At 44.4% G+C, this 25,855-nt stretch overlaps 1 long non-coding RNA gene across 7 annotated transcripts in view; it reads right to left on the bottom strand.

Annotated features, from left to right (window-relative positions):
* The window catches only part of LOC131424682 (uncharacterized), a 57,138-nt gene that overhangs the window by 20,456 nt on the left and 10,827 nt on the right, over positions 1 to 25,855 (bottom strand). For 4 of the 7 annotated variants that reach the window (XR_009228084.1, XR_009228085.1, XR_009228083.1 and 1 more), the window contains exon 1: positions 3,853 to 4,034. The exons of 1 other annotated variant lie outside the window; for it this stretch is intronic. This is a non-coding gene — a long non-coding RNA (uncharacterized LOC131424682). Of the gene's footprint in view, positions 1 to 3,852; positions 4,035 to 10,660; positions 10,764 to 11,597; positions 12,553 to 19,729; positions 19,870 to 25,855 lie in introns of those variants that run through there. 2 more of the 7 variants (XR_009228089.1, XR_009228088.1) reach the window with 2 other exon arrangements.

Genomic DNA, 25,855 nt, shown 5'->3' with positions numbered 1-25,855 from the left:
AGCTAGAAATCGCACTTCAAGGAAAAGCTAACAATTCTTAAATCATAGTATTAAAACCTGTAGTGTAAACTTGTGGTAAAGAATAAGATTCAGAGGAAATGTTTTTGCCCTCATCGACATTTTAATCATGCAAATATGAGGTTTGCTAAATGGTTATTGGGTGTTTGTTTTCCTAGATAACACCATAATGGTGACAGTCGAGATATATCCATTTAACTAAGGATTCTTCAACCTGGCCCTATAATTTTTTTAGGGAGGGGCTACCCTCTGTACTGAAGGATTTTTTAGCAGCATCTCTGGTTTCTTCTTTCCCCAGTCATGCAAATCTAAAATGTCTCCAAACATTACCAAAGGTCCCCTTTGGGGGCAAAACTAACCCCACTTGAAAACTGCTGATCTAATTTGTGAGACTGAAAAATATTCTCCAAAATTCGTTTCCCAGGCTACTCTTAAAATGTTTACATAACAGATGAAAAGAAAAACAGATTACATAGGCCAGTGCTATAGGAATCTCAGCAGCTCACATTTAGCGTGTTCCGTTCATTCAGATGCTTTGTCTCCAGGAAACTGACTCTCTGCTGTGTTGACCTCATTCAGAAGCCCCTCCCCTACCAACAAGACTGGAGGGTTGTCAGGCAGAAGAGCTAAAGTGGAAGGGAGGAAGAGGATAGAAATGTCTTGGCCACCCCTTCTGAGGGTGAAGAGTCACAGCTGTACACATCCTTTACCAGCCCTTTGCAACCGACCCCTCCCACATCCCAGGGAAAGGTTGCAAGCCGAATGTGTCTCTCCTAAGACATGCCAAGGCAATTGCTCTATTTCTTGCATTCACAACTTACTGGGGGCTGAGAGTGTACATGGAGGAGTGTGAAAAACCAGGAACATTTTCTGCCTGAGGCTCTATGGCATCTAAGCTACAGGTGCAGGATGGAGTGCCAAATCACTGCAGGCATATCGGGTGGGAGACAGGACAGAGGTGGAATCCGACCCCGTCTCCATCTATCCACCAGTATGTAGACTTGTTTGAATTTAGGCGCTGTGTGGAATGGGGAGGGTGTGTATAGGGAGTTCTTAATTTATAGATAAGTGGATTATGTGAAATTAGTAATGCATTTCTCAAAGGAAAATAATGTTATATATGCTAGTAATGTCCCCAGAGATGTTGATAAAAGCCTACTTAACTCCTTTGGAGAGGTACTGCCACCCTAAAGGCCACAGGCACCCTGTATCACAGGGCTTCTAGGGAAAGCTGCATTTGGATTTCCAACATGGGGAGCTAGGAATGAATCTCTCACTGGCCAGTCTGCAGGCTTTCTCTCCAACTACTCTGCAGCCCAGCAAACTCCCAGAGAACTGGAGCAGGCGAGACAGGATATACGTGCTGGGGATTCAACAACAAATGGGTTCCTGTTTATAAGGAGCCCAGCTGTGCCACTGCCCACTCCTGTTCACATCCTGTATAATCAAGAGAACAAAGACTCCCTTCCAACCTGGTGGTAACCTGTGTGATGGCCTGAGGTCCTGGATCCTGCAGGAGAAGGTGGGGAGGGAGATGGATCTGCAGACTTCTGCTTGCTTTCTGTTCTTGTCAGCTCCTGTCCTGCCTAATAAACAATGACTGCAGAACAGAGCTAACTGCATCGTTCCTTCCAGGCCTCCTGTCCCCACACCACACACATATTTATGGAAAGCTGTTTTAAGTAGAATCCGGAAACCTCTGGGCTCAGTGAAGGGGTAGAGGGATTTGATCTTCATTGCCACTGCCCGTGGATGATAAGAAGGAGGTGGCCTGGCATGCAGAAAGGCACCATTGCAAAACTAATGCCAGGTCATTGGGCATTAAAGTGTAGCAAATCATCTTATGTCGTTATACCCCCAAGTAAACTGCCAGATAATTCACCCCAGGGGTCACGGAAGAGAAAGACTCACAGATCAAATGAGGACACTTCGATAACACGCTTTGTTAAATCCATTTCAGCAAGAAGCACAGGGAAAGAAGTGAGGCAGGTTAATGTCCTTAGGGTAAGGTACCTGTGTGTGACCTTCATACCTCTGTCTCTGTCTCTCCTCCCTACATCAGCCTTGCCCCATAATGGGGAACTTAGAGAACTAGAGTTAAGCCTGTGATGGTTAATTATATGCATCCACTTGGCTGGGTCACAGTATGTAGATATTTGGTTGCATATCATTCTAGATAGGTCTGGGAAGGTATTTATTGGACAGGATTAAGATGTAAATCAGTAGACTTTGAGTAAAGCAATTTGCCCTCCATAATGTGGGTGGGCCTCATCCAATCAGCTCAACTGGGTCCAAAGTCAGTCTCCTGGCAGAATTCCCTCTCTCTTGGGGAAGGGCTGCCAGTAGACTAATTGAACACTTTCCTGAGTCTTGGCTTGTCAGCCTACCCTGCAAATTTGGGATTTGTCAGCCTACACAATCGTATGAGCTGATTCCTTAAAATCTCTCCTCTCTTTTTCACCTCCAATTTATTGTTCACCCATGTCACAGTTCCCCCTACTTACTTCCAACCGTTCAGGCAAGTACTGACACACCAAGTACCCTTTCTGCAGTCATGGTTTTAGGGCAGAGCATGAAGAGACAGGCAGGGGAAAGACAGCCAGCCCCATGTCACCCTCTGGGACTGCCCTTGGGGAAGTCCTTGAGCTTCTCCTTGGGCCAACTCCTGCCTTTTCCCCTCCATCTCCTAGAACTGCAAGGGAAAGGAAAAAACACCCAAAGCTAACAGTGGTTGTTTTTAAACTCTGAACAGAGGCCTGAAATGAGACTCATCTGCATAGCTGGGGAGAGTCAAAGTCATAAGGGCTGGGAGGCATTGAGGCATAGAAACAAGATGAGACTTGCCTTGCCCCCGCTGCACCCCAGTGCTGACACAGGTGACCTGGGCTAGCTCCCTCAGTCACACGCTGTCATTGCCTAACTCCCCAAGCCTGTCCCCTGCTGCATGTGATTTATTCGAGGTCAAAGAGCAGGCTTTCCCGGCCACCTACCACAATGCCTAGCATGCAGTCAGCATTCAAGAAAATATTTGTGTAATGAATAAATCAATGACCCAGCAGCCCCTCGCAACCTGGAATGAGATGAGAAGCAGGACCTTGGATGGGGAGGCCCAGGCTGAGTCAAAGCCAGCTGTGGGCTAAGCAACCAAAAAAAATAATAAATAAATAAAGTCCCTGCTGGAGTCAGGAGACCTTGCAGCTAACAGCCAGTTCCCTAGGAACCTGCAGACATATGTTTAGTTGGGGTCTACCTCAATTAAAAGTGAAAATTTCTAACTCATATACAGAGAGACAGGCAGTCTCATTAAACACCCAAATGTCACATTTCAAATATTTACACACTCTCTTGCCATGGAACATGTTTTCCACCAGGAACACCAGTGAAACTCCATTCTACCACACACCCTGTTGCCAGCGCAATAGTCTCCAAACCTGCTCCCAGGCTCTAGCACCGAGTCTGCTTATAGTCACAGCATTTTTGAGAATCTGATGAAAGCAATGGTGTTCTTCCTAAATTGGCACACAATTATACGGTGGTTAGAGTCCATCTTACCTCTAGTGGTCTCCCATTACCTTGAATAAAACTGTTCCCTGGGGGGCTGGAGTTGCAGCTCAGTGGTAGAGCACTTGCCTCACACATGGGAGGCATTGGGTTTGATTCCCAGCACCGCATAGAAATAAGCAAATAAAATAAAGGTCCATCAACAATTAAAAAAAATATATATATATATAAAAACTGTTGCCTGGGTCCCCTACCCCCTCTGCCTCTTGTCTCTCTGGCTCTGGGAGACAGTGCCTCAGTCACTCTGTTCTCTTTCCCACGCCCCAAACACACCTTGTGCTTTCCCATCTTTGAACTCGGAGTCAGAGGTCCTGAAGTTCCTTTAAGGTGCCCCGGGGACAGGAGCTGGGCCCCCGCAACCCACGCAGAGCCAGGGCAGTAAAAGTTGAGGGAGCAGCTGCAACCTGTTCTGCAGCACAGTCTCGGCCCCACCCACCCATCTGCCACCGGGCAGCACGAGCTTCTGATGCTGTTGATTCTGACTCAGATCATCTACGGACCTACAAATCCTGGTGCTGCCAGGTACTGCTCCCTCGCCAACTGCCCCATGTTTCACACTCCTGGAATGACCTGATCTCAGGAGAATGCTCACCCTTTTGTACTGACGCATTTAATAAAAAATAAATTGGGGGCTTGGGATGTAGCTCAGTGGTAGGGTGCTTGCCTAGTGGGTGGAAGGACCTGGTTCTATCAACAGCATTGGGGGAAAAAAATCAAATCAGACCTCTGGTAGGCAGTGAGAACATAGCCCTCAGCTACTCCAGTTCCTGCCACAGGAGCTCAGCCTTAGTAGGGAGCAGGCAGTTACTCATGCAAGTGCTTCTGGGGAGCCCCAGAGAGACAACCTTCTGGTGCTGGCAGGTAGGAAGTGATGGTTGGGATGAGATCTAGAGGATAAGGGCTGCCAGTGTTCCAGGGAGAGAAAAGTCTGTGCAAACCACTGGAGTCTTCAGAAGGGAGGCTGACATGATGGTGGTCTGGGAATCAGGCTTTCAGGGTGGCTAGACTCTGGGTTCCCTTGGAAGGTGATGAGGTTGAAGAGCTGCCCAGGGCCAGGAAGATGAAGGGTCCTGAGAGCCAGGTCAAGGGGATTGGACTGTGCTTTGAGGGGCGGAGAAGCCGTAGAAGGTAAGGGGACAGGTGCTGGGGATCAAATGGCCTCTTCTCTTGGGAGGCTGAGGCAGGAGAATTGCAAATTCAAAGCCAGCCTCAGCAACTTCGCAAGGCACTAAGCAACTCAGTGAGACCTTGTCTCTAGATAAAATATGAAAAAGGGCTGGGATGTGGCTCCGTGGTAAAATGCACCTGGGTCCTACCCCCAGTACCACCCCCCACCCCATGGCCTCTTCTCAGGCCCAGGCAGCCCTTTTGCTGCCACCTCCCACTCTAGCCCTTGGGGCTTTTTAAAGTCTAAGCTTTTTAGAGCCATAGATGTGACACACATTTTCACCCTCCCCCCTTTTGTCACTGAACACCCACCAGTAACCTCAAAAATGACTTGCTCATTCTGAGCTCAGTGTCCCCCACTGGGCCCCCATCCCTGCTGCCACCGCCAGACAGGCATCTGCCCTCCTTTCAGCAGGTGGTGTTTATTTTGTAAACTGCTAATCCTTAAAAGGAGCCAGAAAAGGACCCCAGAAGAACCCGAGGTGCAGGTGGGGCCTGGGGTGGAGTCAGGAAGGTTCTAGTGCCTTCCACTCACAGTTCTTACCCTGGTCCTCGCCCTATTCCTGTCAGAACCCCCCCCCCCCCCCCCCCCCCGTCCCCACTCTGTCGAGGCCTGGGGTGGGCTTGGTAAACAAACCTCCCTCCCACACCCTGTAGAGTGTGGCTCACAGACGTTCTCGTCCTCCCAACCACGGGAAGACTCTTTGCAGCATGATTCAGCGCGCACACCCGTACACACACAGGAGCAAAATAAATTTCCTGAAGCAATATTACACTTTCTACAAGTGATGCCCTCTGATATTTTCTATTCTAGTCCAGTCTATTTCTTTTTTTTTTCCTTTTTTCTAAAAATTCCAGTCACAACCCACTAAATTGATTTCAATTTCCACTAATGGGCAGTTTGAAAAACACTGCCCTGTGGAAGGACATGCTGAGACCTTCCCTCAGAGCACCTCTCTCCAGCCAAGGCCACCCAGATGAGGCCCAAGCACCGCTGCCCCCCCCCCCCCCGCCCCATCTTAAGGTCATTTTGAGTTTTGAGCTGCTTCCTTAGTTGACTTGGGAATGTTCCCCTTTGGTCAGCGTCTCATAAAATATGGATCCCAGAAAAATGTTAGGTCTGAGTGTCTTCCCACCCTTGGTTTGCTGGTGAGTCAGAACAACACAGGAAATAGGAAGCACATCAGGTTGCCAATGTCTGATAATATTAATGATCATAATGACAACAGTTATAATAATAATAGCAGCAATAATACGACAGCTAGTGAGCTTGGCCAGACACTGACGGGACCAGGTTCAGCACAACCTCTAGGTGTGATATTATCCTCATTTTACAAAGTGCAATGGGGAGGCACAGAGGACCCACCAGGAAGACCAACTTAGTAAGAGGTCAAGGCAGGATTGGCCTAGGTCTGTGGACACCAGAGCCTGGGGCACAACAAACCTCAGTATTCGGGTGCACCTGCTCACTTGTTGCCTCTAATTTCACATAGAATATGTGGATTCCATGCATTGTCCTGTCTCAGGATTCCTCATGGGGTCCATGTTTTATTCCCGGGGGGTTCATGAGCCCTTGAAATGGTGAAACGAGACTTTGTATATTTTTCTGGTTAACTTCTCAAAGTAGTCCTTGACCCACTGACCCTCTCTCTGGCTGAGCCATAGAATCTGAATGTAAATGCATTTATGTGGCAATGAGAAATTCAAGCATGTACACGGAAGGGGTGGCTGGAGGTCAGAACAATAAGAGAGGTTGTCAGTATGAAGACCCTGTGGGGCAGGAAATTCATGTGGGAAGGAGGTGTATGCAACTGAAGTGGGTGGGCGATGGAGGAAAATCCTGACCAGAAAAGGCAAGTCGGGGCGAGGAGAGCAGCTTCCTGGTCTATAAATGAGGGATTGTTCTGAACTTTGTTTCTCAGGACCTGTAGTGTTCCAGAGAGATGCCTGGAGGTTATTCTTGTCTCACCTAAGGCTTAATTAAAGCTGTTCCATCTTCAGTTAGCAGGAAAGGGAGCCAGCTACTTAAAAAACAAAAAGGAGGAGGAAGAGGGGGAGGACATCAGATAAACTTCAATTGAGAAATATTCTGCAAAATACTTGACCAGCACTTCTGAAAACTGTCAAGGTCAGAACAAAGGAAGTTTGAAAAATTGGTATAATCTAGAGGAGCCCAAGGAGACATGATATCTAAATGTATGGACATGAGTTAATAATAATGTATCAATACTGGTTCATTAATTGTGACAAATATACTAATGTAAGATGTTAATAATAGAGGAAGCTGGGTATAAGGGACGTGGGAGCTCTGCCCTGACTGTAACTTTTCTATAAATCTAAGTCAGTTTTAAAATGTAAATTTTATTAAAAAGAAGGGTTGTTGCTCACCAACGGATCAGATGGCTAAGGTCCTTTCTAGCTCTCACAGTCTTAGAGTTGTCTATGCAATTGGCCTGGGCTGGGGGTCTCCACTAGCAGCAGGGATTTCCAGAGGTTCTGAACATGGATTCAGGCTTCTGGGCAGCCCCTAGTGCCAAGATGGTGCAGTGGAATGATTTCAACTTGATGGTGAGTTATTGCCCTTGGTGTCTGACCAGAAAGGTGGCAACCTTCAAGAACTAGTCTGAGTGTTACAGAGACACCGGAGCGACCCACACTTTCAACTCTTTCCTTTTTGCCGTTGAACATCAACCAGTACCTGAAAAGCAACTGGTCCCAGACCGAGCTCAGGGTCCCAGCCCCAGCCACTCACCCCTGCACCTCTCCTTTTCTCATGTCCTGGTCATGTACCACCCTTTCCAAGCCACCTGGGCAGTGACCAGTAAGTCATCCTCAATGCCCTCTCCTTCTCCCCTGCTCAGCCATAGCATTCCGAAGTTTCCCTGTCCTTGCTGAGGCTGCACCCATATTCTCCCACCGCCTGCCTGCTTGTGTCCTAGCTCAGCCTCTCCCCACTGCATCCAACTGAGGTGCAACCACCAATCCTACTCATCCACTTTTTTTTTTTTTTTTTTTTTTTGGTAAAAACCGTTCCCTTACTGGTGAAATTAAAGCTCTCTATGTAAAAAAAAAAAAAAAAAAAAAAAAAAAAAAAAAAAAAAAAAACCTCTGACTTATTCACAGTCCTTTTTATTTTTTATTTTGAGATAGGATCTCTCTAAGTTGCTTAGGGCCTTGCTAAATTGCCGAGGCTGACCTCGAACTTGCAATCCTTCTGCCTCAGCTTGTGGAGTCGCTGGCATTACCATTGTGCCCCACCACACCTGGTAATCTTTTTCCTTCTTAATGTGGCCTACATTGCCCACTCAATTTAACATTGCAATCCAAAACACCAGTCCCCAGTACTTTTTATTTTGGCTCTTTTTTAAAAACTGCATTTTAATCACTTTTATCAGGTTAAGGAAGTTTTCTTCATTCTAGTTTTTGCCATGAGTAAGTTTTGAGTTTTATTGAAGACCGTCTTGAACTCAGCTGGATGCTCATGGAGCTTTTCTCCTCTAATCTGTTAGTGTGTTGTTTTACAGAATGAGATAGGTATCCTTGCATTCCGGGGCTAATATTGCAGGGTTTTAATCAGGCGATTAACATGATCTGATTTACATTCTGTAAAGTTCACGCTCGCTGCTGTGTGGAGAATGTGTGGTAGGGAGAAAGGGTGAAAAGTGAGAGATTAGCCAAGGGGCCATGACAGTCGTCCTAGGGACAGACGACAGGAAGGAGGAAATGAAGATCAGTGGAGCAGTAGAAAGATATTCTGGAGGTAAAACCTGACAATTCATTGAAGGATTAGAGGAAAGGGGAAGAATGGAGAATGACTACTAGGTTTTGGTTTGGGCAACTAGGTGGCCCTGTTTTACTTAATGGAGAAGATAGAATCAAGCTAGGGAGGACAAGAACCAAGGCTATTTTAGAATTCTAGGACTTGGATGGCCCCTTAGGCCCCCACGTGCAGAAACCCAGAAGGTAGTTGGAAATTTGAGTGAATAGCTCAAAGGACAAATCTGAGCTGATGATCTATATGGGGAGTTTTTGTTTGTTTGGTACCAGGGATTGAACCCAGGGGCACTTGACCACTCAGACACATCCCCAGCCATATATATATATATATATATATATATATATATATATATATATATATATATATATATATATATATATATTTTTTTTTTTTTTTTTTTTAATCTAGAGACGGGGTCTTGCTAAGTTGCTCAGGGCCTTGCTAAGTTATTGAGGCTGGCTTTGAATTCGTGATCCTCCTGCTTCAGCCTCCAGAGCTGCTGGGATTACAGGTGTTTGCCACCTCACCCAGCTAGAACAAGGAGTTTAAAGACATGGTCATGCATGCAAAACAGCAAGGGAATAAGTAAGATAGAGACCAGGGCCCAGGGCTCACCACAGGGCTTTTCAGCATTGGTCAGGCAGCAAGCCAAGGGCCAGCAAAGGAGACTGGACACAATGAAGGGAAGAGAAGCCCAGAGAGGAGAATGCAAAGGCAGGAATGGCCAGTGGTGTGAATGCGGTTGAGAAGTGGAGGGAGACAGGGCAGAGACGAGTCTGGTGGTTACCAATGGACTTTACTAAGTGAATATTTCCAAAGTTTGTTATTTTGTGTTCTCAGCTATGGGAGGGAAAAACCAAGAACCCGTGGGCTGGGGTTGTGGCACTTGCCTAGCATGTGTGAGGCACTTGGTTGGATCATCAGCACCACTAAATAAATAAATAAAGTTACTATGTCCATCAACAACAACAACAACAACAACAAAAAAAAAACAAGGACCACTAGCACATAGTACTTAATAAATCAATATGTCCTCAACCCCCTAGATTAAGGAGGGGGTGGTGATTTTTCTAAATGCCTCCTCCTCGAAAGAATATCTCTGGATTTGCCTCTGGTCACTGGGTCCCAGCGCTTCTGTGGCTGTGACACATCACATTGAGTTGGATTTTGCTCTCTCCTGAGGTTGACTCACAGAGCTATAAATACTACAGTCTCCACACACATTGGACTCATTCTACATGTAATGCACCCTAAAGGGCCATGGGGTTCACAGAGAGGAGCACTACCTCACCCCTGCCCTCGAGGACCATTTAAAAAATGAAACTGAATTTAAATGACCTTCATTTAGACAGTTTCACTACACACCCTCTGAGATAATCTTTACAAATGACATTGGGAGTCCTTGCTATAAGACTGGTCAAGACAATCCCTGAGCAGGTTAAAGAAGCGCAGGCAGGTGACCAGGGCCTGGGGAGCCAGCCTCATCTCAACTGAGCAGCATCCATACTCCAAGTTTCTGCCTTGGGATTCACGTTCGACCGAGAAAGTGGTTAAGCTCCTTCTCTCAGCCATGCTCCTTTAGTTGTTCCAATTTCAACAAGCCTTCACTTTCTCAAACAACCAAGATGATTCTCAACAAAGGTAATTTTCTGCTTCTCTGGTTCAATTCAATTTATCTTTTTTAAAAGCAATTAGTACCCCTTTAGAGTTCCTTTATGCCCGACTAATTGTGCCTCAGTTCAAGAGTTAAAGCTTCTCTCTATCCATGTAGACAACTACAATAATAACTAGTTAAAGTCCAGGCCAGACCAAAAAATTGCACATTTTGGATAATGTAGTCTCCTTAGCTTTGTAAGTATTTAAATTTCCATCAGTGGAGGAAGAGAGGGGATCCATTTTTATTTTAAGGCATTCCTGAGAAGGATGTATATCCAATTAACTGAGCATCGGACGAATTGGAAAGCAGCACAACTGAGAGACTAAAATATGCATCAAGAAAAATTCCACTACTCACTTGAAACGAGTTGGCAACATTCAGATCAGAAACACCATGGGCCTTGTATTTTTCCTTTGTAAACCAACACTCCTTGTTTACTTAAGCCCAGTAAGGCAGTCTGGACTCACCAACACACTGACCTGATTAGACAGATCACTTTGCATGATAGACAGCTTTAGAGAAGATCCAGGTGTTGTGGAAAAACAACTGGCTCTGGGATGCTCTTTGTTTCCAGGAGAGAGACTGGTGGGAAGAAAAGCATAGAGTAGTTTTGGAGCTCAAATCATTTTATTTTATTTATTTTTTAAAGAGAGAGAGAATTTTTAATATTTATTTTTTAGTTTTTGGCGGACACAACATCTTTGTTTGTATGTGGTGCTGAGGATCGAACTCGGGCCGCACGCATGCCAGGCGAGCGCGCTACCGCTTGAGCCACATCCCCAGCCCTCAAATCATTTTACAATAGAGTTACCCATGGTTTTACAGGCCAACACACTCATGAATGGCAAAAAGACAGTATATTGGGAAGTGATAATTTTATTCCCAGCCCTTTAGACTTCTCATTAGAATGATGGTTCTTGACCATGGAGCACACTGGAATGAACTAGGTAGTGAAAGCAAACAACCCAAAAACCTCTCCCATAAATAGAGATCTAATTGATTTGGGGAGCTACCTGGGTGGTGGGCTTTTAAAACACTCCTTTTCCCTACTCTAGGTAGTAGAGGGAGGGGGAGAGGCAACTGAGCCGCAAGGCACATACTATATATTTTACAAGATACTTTAATCCATTTGACCTCACCTACTATTGGCGTCAATTCCTGAGTTAAAAGAGACTTGTTGAAATGCAACCCCCAGACTTCCTTTTTGATTTACAACATATAGCATTCTTTGCTTCTTTAGTGGAGAGGGCCTGGAGATGATTTCTGCTTGGCTCCTGGACCAGTGTATTCATTTGGTAAACAGAGGATGGCCTTGCAGAAATGCAGAGGTTGTGGGAGCCAAAAGAATCATCTCATCTCCTAGGAACCAATTAGGATTCCTGAATGGCAAAATTCCCATTAAAAAAAAAAAATTACCAAGTGCTCCAAAGAAGTACACTCTCAGAATGACTCTGGAACTTTCCATTGGATCAGCAGGGGCTGGAGGCTCTGGAAACAGTTTGGCGGAAACTTGGGCAGCAGTTTGACACTGAGCAATGAGGAGAGGAGATAGAGTGACCACCAAAACCCAACACCATGAGGCAACCCGAGGCTGGCAGACACACAGACACATACGATGTATTGATTTTGGCAGTGGATCCCATTGCTTTTTATGTCAGAGGCCAGCCAAGTTAAAAAAAAAAAAACAACATTGGCAGCTTAAGTCTGAAGTTGAACTGAGAGCTAGTAGGCCTCTTGCTCAATCCTGTGGCCTTGCATCTGTTCTGGGGGGTCTAGCCCATAGCCAAAAAGATGACAGAACTATGCAACCTAAACCTCAGTTTGCTGATCTTTCTCAACAATTCCAAGTAAACCATTCACCTGACGAAGTTGAAAGTTTCCTCTGTTCAGTTGGGTGGTGAGAAATAAAAAGAAACTCCCTCAACCCGCCCAACTGGTTCTGAGACTTGAAACAAGTCCAGCATCTTTATTTAATATATAACCTAGGACGCCAGTCCCAGCCCCACTGGACTCTGTTCGCCACAGCACCCCAAGTCCCACAACATACACCATCTCTCCTCATGGAGCAGACTCTCTGTGACAGATCCTAAAGATTCAGAGTTGCACATTTGTCTTCAGGATCCATAGGAAAGCAAATCATTTTAAGAGAAGCATTTTGTAGTAACAAAGAGGAAGACGGGTGCCTAAGTGAATGACAATCATAGAAACAGCCAATTAACTGGCAAATCCCTGTTGTCTACAAGCTGAACCAGGAATGAGTATGGGAGGAGGGAAAGCAGCTGCAGCCCAATTAAGCTCAGTAGCTCAGACACCTCAGGAGGATTCTCACTTCTGGTTTACCTAAACAGATCTGCTTTCTCAGAGATCTTAGGGGACTGCTGAACAGAAGCACGGGCTCTGATGGTCTCCTTCTTTATTACTGCTGGCAACGGAGTTAAAATATGCATATAAGCAAATCCAAGAGGATGGAAGGGTCACAAGTCTCAAAAACAGCTTTCTTGGCATGTGGGTAAAAGGGAGAGGGAAACCGCTCCATTGTGCCATAAACCAGACAGAAGAATCACGCACAGCCCAACAGCTGGAGGAAAGAGAAGTACGAAATTGGCACCCACTTAGCAAGTCTTTGAGAATCCGGCTGATCCTTCAATTAATGAGTTTGGAGAATCCTGAATTCGTCTTTATGAAAGAGCCTTGGGCAGAAAGATGATATTACCCAACTCTAGGAGATAGCCATCCCTGGTCAGCCTTCTCTTTGCCTATTTCTATTCTATCACATTTGATATTTCACATATTTCTTCTGTATGGAAGGGATTTTGCAACTTCAATCCCAGATCAAAACATGGTCTTCCTTTTTTTTTTTGCTGAGGGGGATTGAAACCAGGGCCTCTCTAGGCAGGCACTCTACCACTGAGCCACGCCCCACCCCTAGTTAATAACCTACCAAGGGCTTGTTTCCTACCCACAGTGGTGCATAGTCTGTCACCTGGTGTTGAACTATCTGGGTCAGAATTACCTGGGTTGCTTGTCTTGACTCCCCTCCCCCTCCACCTATCTAGAATCAAAATCTCCCCATAAATCCATACCAAGTCTTGGAAAAAAAAATACATGCTTTACTATTTATCATGAACATCTTTGAACATACATAGCACTGGAGATAATAGTACAGTGGCAGTCATGTACTCGTCATTCAGCCTTGGTCACTATCCACATTCTGTTATTCTTGTTTCAATTCTACCCAGCTGTGCCACTTTTTTGAATGGGGTGAGACTGGATTTTTAAAAAAAATCATTATTTTTTTAGTTGTAGATGGACACAATACCTTTATTTTCTTTATTCATTTTTTGTGCAGTGTTGCGAATCGAACCCAGTGCCTCCTAGGTACAAGGCAAGCACTCCTCTACCACTGAGCTACGACCCCAGTCCCCAGACTATAATATTTTAAAGTGAATTTCATATGTTTCATTCTTTCCCCCATCAATACTTCAGTGTTTTCTTCCAGCAGATAGGAACTTTTTATTCTTTCAGTATATCCACATTGCCACCATCATGCCTAACATTAATTATACTTTCTTAGTATTATCAAATTCCCACTCCATGTTCAGTTTTCCATAGTAACCTCATTTCTTTTTTTTTTTTTTTTTCGGTTTGGTTTGTTCAGATCTCTAGAAAGATACACATACTGTGTTTAGTTGCTATGTCTCTTTTAGTTTATAATAGTCCCCTCCATTATTTTAGGGCTATTTATTCGTTGAGGCAATCGTACCATTCCTCCTGCAGAATTCCCCACATTCTGCATTTGACTCTCGGTATCTTCACGGCACTGTTTCAGCATGTTCCCCTGACTCTCTTTCTGTAAGCTGATGGGTAGAAGCTTGATTAGATTCAATATTTTTTTTTGGCAAGAAAACTCCACAGGTGGAGGAACACGATGTCCAGCTGTTCCACTTTTAGTTAAAATTCATCAGCAGGTTCAAGTGTTGTCAGCTTGGTTCTTCATTATAAAGTTCCCCATCAACATTTTATTTAGTAGTTGAAGCAGCCAATTTGATCACTGTCTAGTTCTGTTTCATGGTGATTTCTACTTATGTCTTTTCTTCTGCTTTTTATTAGCCATGATTCTTTGATGGAGAAGAAATTTCCTTCATAAACTATTTTGGTTCCCACAAAATACAGTCTGCACAGGAATGCAAGATAAAAGCTTTAGTATTTACATTTGGTTTTCATTTTCATATTTGTCAGAATGAGTGATGCCCTAAAATTTCCCAAAAGTGGCCAATAAGGTTTTCTTTCTTGTCAGAGAGAGACATTATGGGTTCATAGACATTCACATACTCAGTGTGGTTTGATCTGTTACAATGGTTACTTGTTTCCATGTTAGGTTTTCCTGTCTTTGGTGGATGGGAGTTGTTTAATGTTGGCTCCTGTGGGTTTTTTTTTTTTTAAATATGGCTTAATAGTCTCAATAAATCCCTTGATTTTAGGTGTGATATGATATTGCAGGCTCATCTGCCTCAGATCTGCAACTAGCCATTTCTCAGATTCAGTTTTGTGGGAAATGGTACTTAGGCATTACAATCTGTGCTCTAGGGGTGCTAATTGCTCCTGGGCATCAGGAAATGCCCAACGATCCTGGGCATTTTCAGTGGGTAAAACTAGGAAATGCACTATTTAGAGGGAAGAAAAACAAATTATGAGTTTATGCTCTCATTTAAACAAAGCTTATACGTTTTTATATACTTTGGTTTTAAAAGCTTAGCTCTTAATGATATTAACATAATCATGTTTGTTCTCTCTTTTTCTTTCCAAATTGGTATAAAATACCAATTGTGACCATCACAAATGATACCAAATACAATCTAAGATTTCTTTGTGCAATATGATTGTCTTCAGGATGCTGTGTTTCAAAGTCACTTAAAGATTCTTTTATGTTTATAGAATCAGCTTGATGTACTGTTAAGTTTACTTGTGTTTTATTTTTAAATAATGTTGAGAGCTGTCCATGGGCTGTGTGTGGACTATATTGCCCATCACAGTGTAGTGAATAGGATAATCTGGTGTCTGGGAACTTCCAGTGGACATTTCCTCTGGTTGACGGCCCAGACACATTATGAGCCCTATTTCACTTTGCCATGTTCCACACAGCACTGAAGATGGGGTGACCTGCTACAACCACCCAGCCACACAGCCCCTCTGAGATGGGAGTGACCTGCCAAGATGCCAGTCAACCTGCTGACTGTAAGATATCATGAGGCAAGACTCCACCCTTGAAAACTTACCCCTGCCTTTGATGTACCCCCTTAAATAAACCACGGGGACCATTTTCTAATTGTCTAGCTCCAGCTCCTGTGTAGGCTGGACCTATCAGGCACTTCAATCCTTTAAACCTAATTCAGACTTTGTCTTTTGTTCTTCACTAAATTATTCTAGACTTTCATTTCTTAGGTGGCTTATACCCTCCGTGGCAGGAAGAAGAACCCCCTAACGAGGCACTGGCCACCTCCCCCAAAAAATAATTTTAAAATTTTTATAGCGGTCTTAGATGTACAGAAAAAATTGTGAAGACAGTACAGAGAGTTCCCACATATCCCATACCTAGTTTATCTTGTCATTAAAATCTTACACAAATGTGGTACTTTTGTTGTAATTAAAGGACCACTTTTGATACATTACTAACATTTATGCTTCATTCAGATTTCTTTAGTTTTTATCTAATATCCGGGTTTTTTTTGTCCCAGGATCCCATCTAGGAAACCACATTATTTTTGGATATTTTGTCTTCTTTGGCTAAAGGGGGCTGTGACAACTTCTCTGCCCTTCCTTGTTTTTGATGGCCTCGACAGTTTCAAGTACTGCTCAGATATTGGGTGAAATGTTACTCAGCTGGGAACTCGCTAATATTTTTCTCATGATGGGTCTAGGAAAGGAAGACTAGAGGAGTGAAATGCCATTTTCACAACTTCCCATGGAGGGTATGTGAGTTATCACCTCTCTGAGGCAGTGTTGTCAACTCTGTCCACTACAACCCCCTACCCCCTTTATAGGCCTGTACTTATGGAGGAGAGAACTTTGCTTTATCTCCTTGAGGGTGGATAGCTACATAAATTATTTGGAATTCCTGTACATGAGAGATTTGTCTCTTCTCATTTATTTATTAAAATTGTTATTTATATCACTACAGACTCATAGTTATATTTTTGTTATATTTTGTGTTATAATTCGATTCTATTTTATTTCTGTTATTGTTCAAATTGGTCCAGCTTTGGCCATTGGGCGCTCTTTAGTTTGTTTTTGTGTGTTTTTGACATGTCCCCATAATTTTTTTAAGTACTTCCTTAATTTCTGGCACTACAAGATGCTCCAGGATTATCTTGCATATTTCTTGCCCTAGTCATAGAACCAGTCACTTCTCTAAGATGCCCCAGTTCCTATAGCTGGAGGAGGGTGTTAGAAACCAAGATCTGGGAGCTGGGTGTGCTGTGGCTACTGGGGTGTCATTGCTTCCAGGCTGTCACAGAGCTATCAGGTCGAGGAAATGGACATGTGATTCTAACTGGGGTATGTTAGGCGGATCTATAAACATTTCCATGTGTAGCCATCTGTATCTATATTAAACTAAACGTGAGTTCATACTAGTGTCTCTGACTCCAGTTACCCCACGGATCATTTCTGCTGTCTGCCTTTGCTTCTCTGTGACTTCCCACTTCAACAGTGAGAAATCTGGCTCCATTCCACTTACTTAATCATTCAATTCCAGTACATATGTATAGCTGATTCTGTTTGGTTTCGATCCTTTATTTTGGTTTTGGATTATGTAAAATTCTTGATTCCAAAATCAAAACTAGGAAGCAAGATACATTCAGCTAGTTATTCTCATTCCAATTCCTTCACTGATTTCTCCCCACCATAGACAATAATTATTATTATCTGGGGCTTATTCTTTCTTTGTTTTCTTTTGAAAATGTAAGAATTTACACACACACACACACACACACACAGAATCATATTTCTTCCTTTCTTGCACAAATGGTAGCATTCCATACTCCTTTTTCTTCACCTCACTTTGTTCAGTTAACAGTAGATCCTGGAGATCATCCAGAACATTCTGTAGTGATCCTTCCTCATTCCTGCACAGGACTCTTTTAGGTGGATGTATCATAGTTATTTAACCAGGCCTCTGCTGATTGACTTTGGGTTTCTTCAGACTTTTGCTTTTATAAATAGTGCTGCACAGAATAGCTTTGAATATACAGCATTTTGGATTTTGGCCAGTGAATCTTCAGAATAGAGTCCCAAAAGTGAGATTACTGGGTTGAAAAGAATGTACGTGTAGTGTTGCTAGATGCTGCCAAATTTCTTCCGTAAGGGATGTATCATTTTGCATTCCCAGCATTAGTATATGAGAGGGCCCTTTTCCCTACAGATTTGTCATCAGAATATGCTGTCATCCTTTGGATTTTTGCCTATCTGACAGGTGATAAATAGTAACTCAGTCAGACTTTGCATATATTTTATTATAATGAAGACCAGCATCTTTTCATACATTTAAAGCATCATTTACTTGGTTCTTTGTGAACAGTCTGTTTATAACTTCTGCATTATTGGGAGCCATTGCCATGGTGAATACAAGGAGAGCAAGGAACACAGGTCTTTATCCTGGAAGAAATTTATAGAGGCTTAACAAAATGACATGCCCAAAACAACCAAAAAACAGCACGAATTCAAGTTTTAAAGGCCTTGACGAGGATTAAATGTTTGGGAAGTTCAGAGACTAGAGATAACTGTAAAGTAACTAGGAAAGTAGGAGGAGTTGGATCTGGGGATTTGAAAAATATTTGGGGTGCATAAGCAGAAGAGAGAAGGGCAAGGGACAAGCTCAAAATAGGTTGAGATCAAAGAATATATGAATACAGGTAAGCAGAAGTAGCATGCCTAGCTGTTGGGACTGTGGGCCCTGGAGTCAGACTTCTTAGACTCCAATCACAGCCTCATTTATTAGTTGATTTCAGATTCTTCATTTATACAATGAGGGTAACAATAATGATACCTTTCCCAAAAGGTTGTTGTGAGGGTTAAGTAATACATTCATCTCTCAGTGTTGGCTGAGGGGTGGTTCAGCATTGGTGCCAGGACCCCCATCACTCCAGGATGCCAAAATCTGCTGATGCTCAAGTCCCTTATATGGTATTTGCATATAACAGAGCACATCCTCTTGTAGACTTTAAATAACCTCTGGATTGCATATGGTACCTAATGCAGTATAAATGCTATGTAAATAGTTGTTGTACTATATTGTTGAGGGAATAACGACAAGGAAAAATGTCTGTACATGTTCAGCGCAGATGCAATCTCTTCTAAAAAAAAAAATTTCCATGCGCAGTTGGTTAAATCCACAGAGGCAGAACTCATGAATACAGAGAGCCGACTGTATGAGGCTGAACACAATAAATGTTCAATGAATATTAGTTGTTATTACAAAGCACAGAGGACCACTTAATGGAAGGCAAATGTTCTATTTGCAAATGTAGAAGGTTCCATATGGAAAATATAGATGAACTCAAGAAACAAGAGAACATCCGATTCCACGCTTAGGAGTTTGGATTCAATCTAAAAGGCAAGAGAATCATGGAAGGGAGCTCTTAAAGCAAGAGAATGGTGAAGTGAAGGATTTTTTTTTTCATCTGTGGATAAGAAGAATATTGAGCAAGGAAGACGCTTGAAATGGAATCAGAGAAGGTTTTGTTTTGGACTCCTACCATCTCTTAAAGATGGGGCAAGCTTCCCCCTGTTCAGCGTTTTAATTCAATAAGTAACTGTGTGTGGGATCCATGTAATCGAACACTCAAGGTTGAATTCTATTGCATTTTCCATCAGGTCCTTTGCAGGTGGCGGGAGAAGGTTGCAATTTCTCTCTTGGTACTTACTGCTTTCGCCTTGTCCTTCCAGCTAGTTGTGACCCCTGGTCTCTCCTCTGTGGCGAAAGAGGGCCAAGGGGACAGCTAAAGCAAACAGGAAAGGGCTTACGTGACTAGTACTATCCTCATAAGACTTCACAATTTGGAGATCTATTTTAACTGGTTCACTCCTGGACTTTTTGGTGGGATCTTGCGGAATATTCGACAACATTTCCATTGAAGCAGTTTCTCTGAATGACACCCTCCTAAGTCTCAGTTTTCCAGCAGCCCTCTCTATCAAGACCTCTAGGTGGATCTCTTGGGAAGACCCCGAAAAGGCTCCAGGCTACCCTCACTCCTACACAATCCAACTTGAGTTCCACGAGAAATATTCTCACATTTTTTTTTTTTGCTCCCAGAAACTGTGTGTGCAGGCTGCCGAGTACAACCACTGCTCCTTCACCTTGGCCATCAGAACAACTAGCCCGTCCATCATTACCTTTTAGATTCTCCAGGCAGGGGTCAGACACCACTCAGGCATCCTGTTGGCCTGCCCCTCCAAGATAAGATGCTTCTCATCTTGGTCCACTTTCTGTTGCTATAGCAAAATACCCAAGGCTGTATAACTTATAAAGAAAAAAGACCAAAGTAGCTCACAGTTTTGGAGGTTGAAAGTCCAAAATTGGTGGCCTCATGTTGTTGGCCTCTTGTAAGGGCCTCATGGTAGGTGACATGGTGGAAGCAAGTACGGAGGAGATCACATGGTAAGGCAGGAAGCCTGAAAGATTCAGGGACCAGCCTCACTATTTTTAAATCAGCTTGTCATGGCAATTAACTGGGGTGCCCAAACTACCTTTATCCTTTGAAGGGCAGCATGTCCCAAGGACCTATCCACCTTCTACTAGGCCATACTTATTAAATGTTCTACTACTTAACACTATCACACTGGAGATAGTGTGATATCTATCTCCAGCCAAGAACCTTTGGGGACCACCCCTCAAATCATGTCTTAAGCCTAGTACCCCACCCCACCTTCTGGCCACATGTCAAGTTCTTTAAATGATACCCTAAAGTTCTTCTCATGATTTAAGGTGAAAGAGGAAGCAGCCCCCTCCCACCCTCGGGAGGGATGGTATTCACAGCCAATCACACATTGTTCTTGCACAAAACTCTCAAGTCTCCGTTCTCAACTCCCTTGTTATAGAGAGGTGGGATTTTCTTGGAAGTTCAAGACGCCTCTTGACTACTGACTTTGAATTTTTTCACATGGTGGTGTTTTAAAATGTAGTCCCTATTGTCCTCTTGCCTTAGCAAAACTGAAATAGAAGAGTCTAATTTTAGTCTCCTACTGGAGACATTTCCCCAACACATAGCAAAATGCCTCACCCTCCGTGATTAATGACTAGGGCATGAGGAAGATGGATCTAGCTCTTTGTCATGATAGACGGGCATGAGGTGGAAGGAAAACCAGTTTGAATCGGCCATGATCCAGAAATAAGAAAAAATTTGAGTAAATTAATCAGAAAAGACAAAGAAGGGCATAGTAACTCTCCTCAACAAAGGTTAAAATAATACAAAATGAAAAAGGACTGTCATGTAGGGAAGAAGAGATACAATTCATTCTGTGGAAAGGGAAGAATTAGAACAAGTGGGTAGATTTGTAAAGAAAGAGATTTGGACTCAGTACAAGAGCTTTCAAATATCAGTAGCATTATAGCCTGTCCTTGTAGTGAGCACCCCATCATCAGGAGTATTCAAGCAGAAATTGAATTCTCTCTACTCACCAAGATATCGCACCCCAGGCCTCCCCACTTCAGGAAATGACATCAGGAGTCATTGTTTGAACCCAAACCTAGGAGTCATCCTTGATTTCTCCTTTTCCTTTCCCCCCATATCCAATCCATCAACAAATCCCATCATTTCTACCTGCAAAATATCTTAACATACATTTCCACTCATTTCTATCTACACTGGCCTCACCTATCCCGGGCCTCCACTATCTCTCAGCTAGACTCCTAATTGCTCTCCTTTTGCCTCCCTGGGAGCTACACAATAGGCTAAAGTGACCTTATAAAAATGCAAAACAAATCATATCACAGCCTTGCTCACGCCCCCCCCCCCACTATGGCTTCTCCTTGAACTCAGAATCAAGCTCCAATGACTCAACTGAGCCTAAAAACCTCCATGTGGGGGCTGGGGTTATGGCTCAGTGGTAGAGCGCTGGCCTTGCACGTGCAAGGTCCTGGGTTTGATCCTCAGCACCACATAAAAATAAATAAAGTTTTGCTGAGAGCCATAGCTGAGTAGGAATGAGGCATGGCATTTTTGGTTGAAAGGTGACAGTAAGCCATTGAGACGATAATGGTTGTTAGGATGTGTATTCATTTGGATATTAGACCCCTGCTGTCCCCCTCTGCCGGAGCTCTCGGGGATTCTCGGAGAGTTCCCATTGGTTGGGGGAGTGCGGTAGGAGGAGGGATTTCCGGAGGAGGGATTGTCCGGTTGGTATGGTGTGTCCCGGAGAAGGCCTTGTGCCTGGCGTTCGCGGGAGTTTGGGAAATAAAGTTTGTTCCTGCTTGAGTGGCTCGTGATTTTGTGCCCAGCCAGACTGCGGCAAAGTTTAAAACAAAACAAAACCTCCACGTGGCCTGGCCACCGCTGCCTCTCCAAATTCATCTTCGCCAGTCCTCCTCTTGGCTCACTGCACTCACCACATCATCCTTTTTGGGCCTCCCAAACGAAGCCAGCCAGGTTCATTCCCATGTAAGGACCTTCCCACAGATGCCACTGCTTGGGTCACTCCGGGAGCCTAGCATGACTGTCTCCTCCTGTTCATCTGGGTTCCAATTGAAATGTAACCTTCTCTGAAAGGACTTACCTAACCTCTCATTTAGTGAAGCATCCCATCCCACCTCTTCCATCACCTCCCTCTGCTAAGTTACCGTGAGTTGTGCAACCAGTTATCCCTACCAGAAACGGCTTCGTGTAGTCATTGTCTGTCTGAATATAGTAGATACTGTAGGAGAGCAAGGACTCGCATTCTTTGTCCAGTACCATATCCCACATATGCATAACAGGTCCTCAGTCAACATTTGCTGAGTGAATAAGTTATTGATTTTGACCAAGGACATGGGAGAGAGAGTCCCAGTCTCTCTGGAGGAAGGTGAGGCTAGACCTCTGAGGTCACTTCAAAGTTTATATCTTGGGTGACTGAATTAATTGGAAAGAAGAAGGACGAAATCTGAGATGCACTCAGAGGATAAAAGTGATGAGACATAGTATTTGGAGGATAAGGGTAGGGGCGGTGAAGATTAGCTCCATGATTGAACCTAGGGTAGACTCAAGGATGGTAGGCCAAATTTTGAACCTGAATAGGGATTTTTGTAGGGAAAGTTTTGAGCTGCTTTTTGGACATGAGAGCTTTCCGTAGGGAACCTGACAACAGAATCAGGGGAAGTTTGGAATAATGGGTTTGAACAAGGAATCACAAACCAAGAGCTGATCGTGAAGCTGGGAGACCACTTTCATCTGAGGATAGTCGGTGGCAAGAAAAATGGATAAGATCCCTGAGGGCTGGGCCAAGCAGTGAGCAGGAGCCAAGTGTCCTACAAATGACAAGTGACTGAGAGGAGAGAGAGCTGCAAAGAAGATAAAAGGGCTTGGAGATCAGAGAGAGGAGGAGAAGCTTGGGAGCCAGTGTCCTGCAGATACAGCACCAGAGTTTCAAATGAGCGGCGAGGACAAAGTAGGGAAGAAACTTATACAGATTAAATGCGTGCACACGTAGTCTAAGGCAAGATAGGGCAAAAGCCAAGGATGACCTTTAAGGGACATTTTGCTAACATAATGGAGTAAAAAATCATGTGGCAAGAGATTAGGGAGGGAGTGATGAGAAGATGGACTAGCAGAAGAAGACAGAGCGATTATTTAAAGATAGAGACAGGGGAAGAGGAGATATTGCAGAACTGCTGGAACAGCTGCATCGCAGGGATTTAGGGGTTTAAAAGTGGAGATCTGGGCTGGGAATGAAGCCGGGTGGCAGAGTGCAGCACCAGGCCCTGGGTTCATGCCCAGCACTGCAACAAATAAAAATCTGAAAATTTTTAAAAATTAGAATTCTATGCATTTTTTTTAAGGAGAATAGGAAGGACAGTGGGGGGTTCGGTGTGGGAGGCCCTTCAGGAAAGGGCAAAATATGGGATCTGAGGAGGTTAATTTCAGAAAAGAGGAGAGAGGTTGTCACCAGAGTGGGCCCATCTATGCTGTCTGACCCCCTCTGTGATCCTGCCCCAAGGCAGCTTTCTCCCGTTCCTCTCAAAACATCTTCAGACCCTCTCACCTCTCCTCAGAGAGCCACCCCTTATTCTTAGCAGGCGACTTTGCTTCTTGCTCCACGGAGGAAAATGCAGGCCGTGGCCTCTCCCCACTAGGCTCGCTCCTTCCTGCTCGGCTCCCCCAGGCCTCACCTCGCTCCTGCCCCTCCTCTACTAACCCATCAGCCTTCACCCTTGTCACTGCCTTCCTTCAGGGAAACCCCACCCCTTGATGACAAGATGCATTAAGAAATGAGTTAATGCATCAATACACTAAAAATGCATCTCACCATCTCCAGAAAAACAGCCTTTCAAAGTATGGTATAATTTTCCTGCCTAGAACTCTCCCACAGCTTCCGTCTTGACAGGAAGCTAGCTCCTCATGACCTGTACAGGAAGATGGCTCTGTGTACCTCCAGTCTCCTCTTTCCTGCCCCCTCCCACTGACAGGGGACAGACCAGCTGCACCAGGCTTCCTGCTTTTCCCCCAACACCAACTTATTCCCTCCTGAGGGCCTTAGCGCTCAGTCTCCTGGGCCCAGTGTGCCCCACCCACATCTGCCTCCACCAGGGGCTCTGCTTGCTGTCCCCTCCTCAGAGGGGCAGGGCCAGCTGCATAGTTGGCAGGGACCAGCGGCACAGGGAAAATGTAGGGCAGGTCTTCTTGTTCAAGAAGCAGGATGAAAAGCTCTCCTAAACTAAAAAATAAATATTAAAAAAAAAAAAAAAAAAAAAAGCTCTCCTGCATTTTCCCCCTGTGGTCTCTCTCTATTTGTAATGATGGGTTTAATTCGCCATTTGACAGCATGTCCCTTTGGGTAAGGGATTCTTGTGGGCAGACCTTCATAGATGGCCCACCCTGGGATATGTGCTCCCCACATGACTCTCTCAGTACCTGTGCTAGTCCCCCCCCGCCCGGGGCTGAGGGTGACAGGAGTTGCTTGAGGGATCGGGGAGTGACCAGCCAAGCATCCAAGGAGGTGGGACACATAAGTTGAGGCTCCAGATCCAGCACTTGCTCTCACTCACAAATCACACACCCCAAACATTTTAAGATGATGACTGCAGAGCCCAGGGCCACCTCCCAAGAGTGGTGGCATATGCAAAGGCACTGGCCACACACTCGGGAAGCTGGCCCTGCAGAGGGGACTTTCTCCACCACAAGATCCTAATAGACTCTCTCTACCCTCATTCCCATCTTTCCCCACTACCTGGATGCACTTGATTTTCCTATAGCACTTATAACTCCCCTAAAACTGTATTTGTGTAGTATCCATCTCTCCTACTGGAATGCAAGCTCCCTGAGGACAAGGACCTTGTCTGCCTTGCTTACTGCCAAATGCCAGGCATGTAGTAGAAGCTCAGTAAAGAGCTGTCGAATGAATGCGTGCATGAAAAGTTCATAGAATCCCTTCACCCACTTGGCCTATGTTCAGTCCCACTTCAGAAATCCAAAATGCTTTCCCCATGGTGTTCATCAAGACACATCTTGTTACACTTGAGCCGAGTGTACACTTGAGGGAGGAGAACTCGTTCTCTGTCAAGGCACTTGAGCTAAGAATTTTTTTTTCCTTTCATTTTCAGTTCTCAAATACGTTGCATCTTGGTTAAATCCTCATTTTTCAATTTTCACTTTGAAAGAGAGATTAAAGTGCTCCTCCAAGAGAGGAAATAACAACATAACAACGGGCAGCCATATTATCTTCTGCTTATTGAGCACTGACCACATGTCAGTGGCAAGCCAAGAAGAGTCGGTCTCTCTTTGTTCTCGTTCCGTGTTTTGCTTTCACCCTGCAGCCTGGGGTTCAAGGGCAGGCTCAGGAAGGCTCACCTGCTGGGATCCACTTCCTCTCACAGCACACAGCACCTTCATTGGATCAGAATGACTTGTCTGTGCTGCGAGCTTTTGGAGAGAGACTGCTACCTATGCCTACCCTGACCGCACCCTTCCTCTCTCAGCAAACTCTTAGCTTTCCTTTCTTCTCACCTAAAGGGTTAAGTCCTCAGGGGTGTCTTCCTCAAGTGCTCAGACAAGACCCTCGTGGTTGGTTCTTACAGCACCTGTCCACCTCTATAGATTTCCATGATGTCAATGAATTTCTTAATTGTGTGATTTTTTTTTGTTTAGTGACTACCTCCCTTACCAGGCCATCAGCTCCATGAGGGAAGGGAATGTCACCCCTGAGCTCTTAGCCCACGGCCTGAAGGACAGGTGTGTAGTAAATATCTGATGAAGAAACGTGCATCCCCTAGGGCTTAGTGGTGGTGTTGGACAGAAGCTTGACAGGCGTTTGTTGAATTATATTGGGAAAATATTTTTTTTTAATCTCACCAATTATGACTTGCTTAGAATGAGTTGTTTTTCCTTGTTATCAAAATAAAAGACAGCTTGGATAGTTAAGCCATTTCCCAAAGAACAGTCTTTCCTAACTGGAAGACCAGCCTATTAAACCATCTGGAGGTAATAAAT

The sequence above is a fragment of the Marmota monax genome, unplaced genomic scaffold, assembly GCF_021218885.2.
Source record: "Marmota monax isolate L192 unplaced genomic scaffold, Marmota_monax_Labrador192_F-V1.1 WCK01_AAM20220418_F8-fsc00087, whole genome shotgun sequence".
Classification (NCBI taxonomy): domain Eukaryota; kingdom Metazoa; phylum Chordata; class Mammalia; order Rodentia; family Sciuridae; genus Marmota; species Marmota monax.
This window is presented reverse-complemented; position numbering and strand designations above follow the sequence as displayed.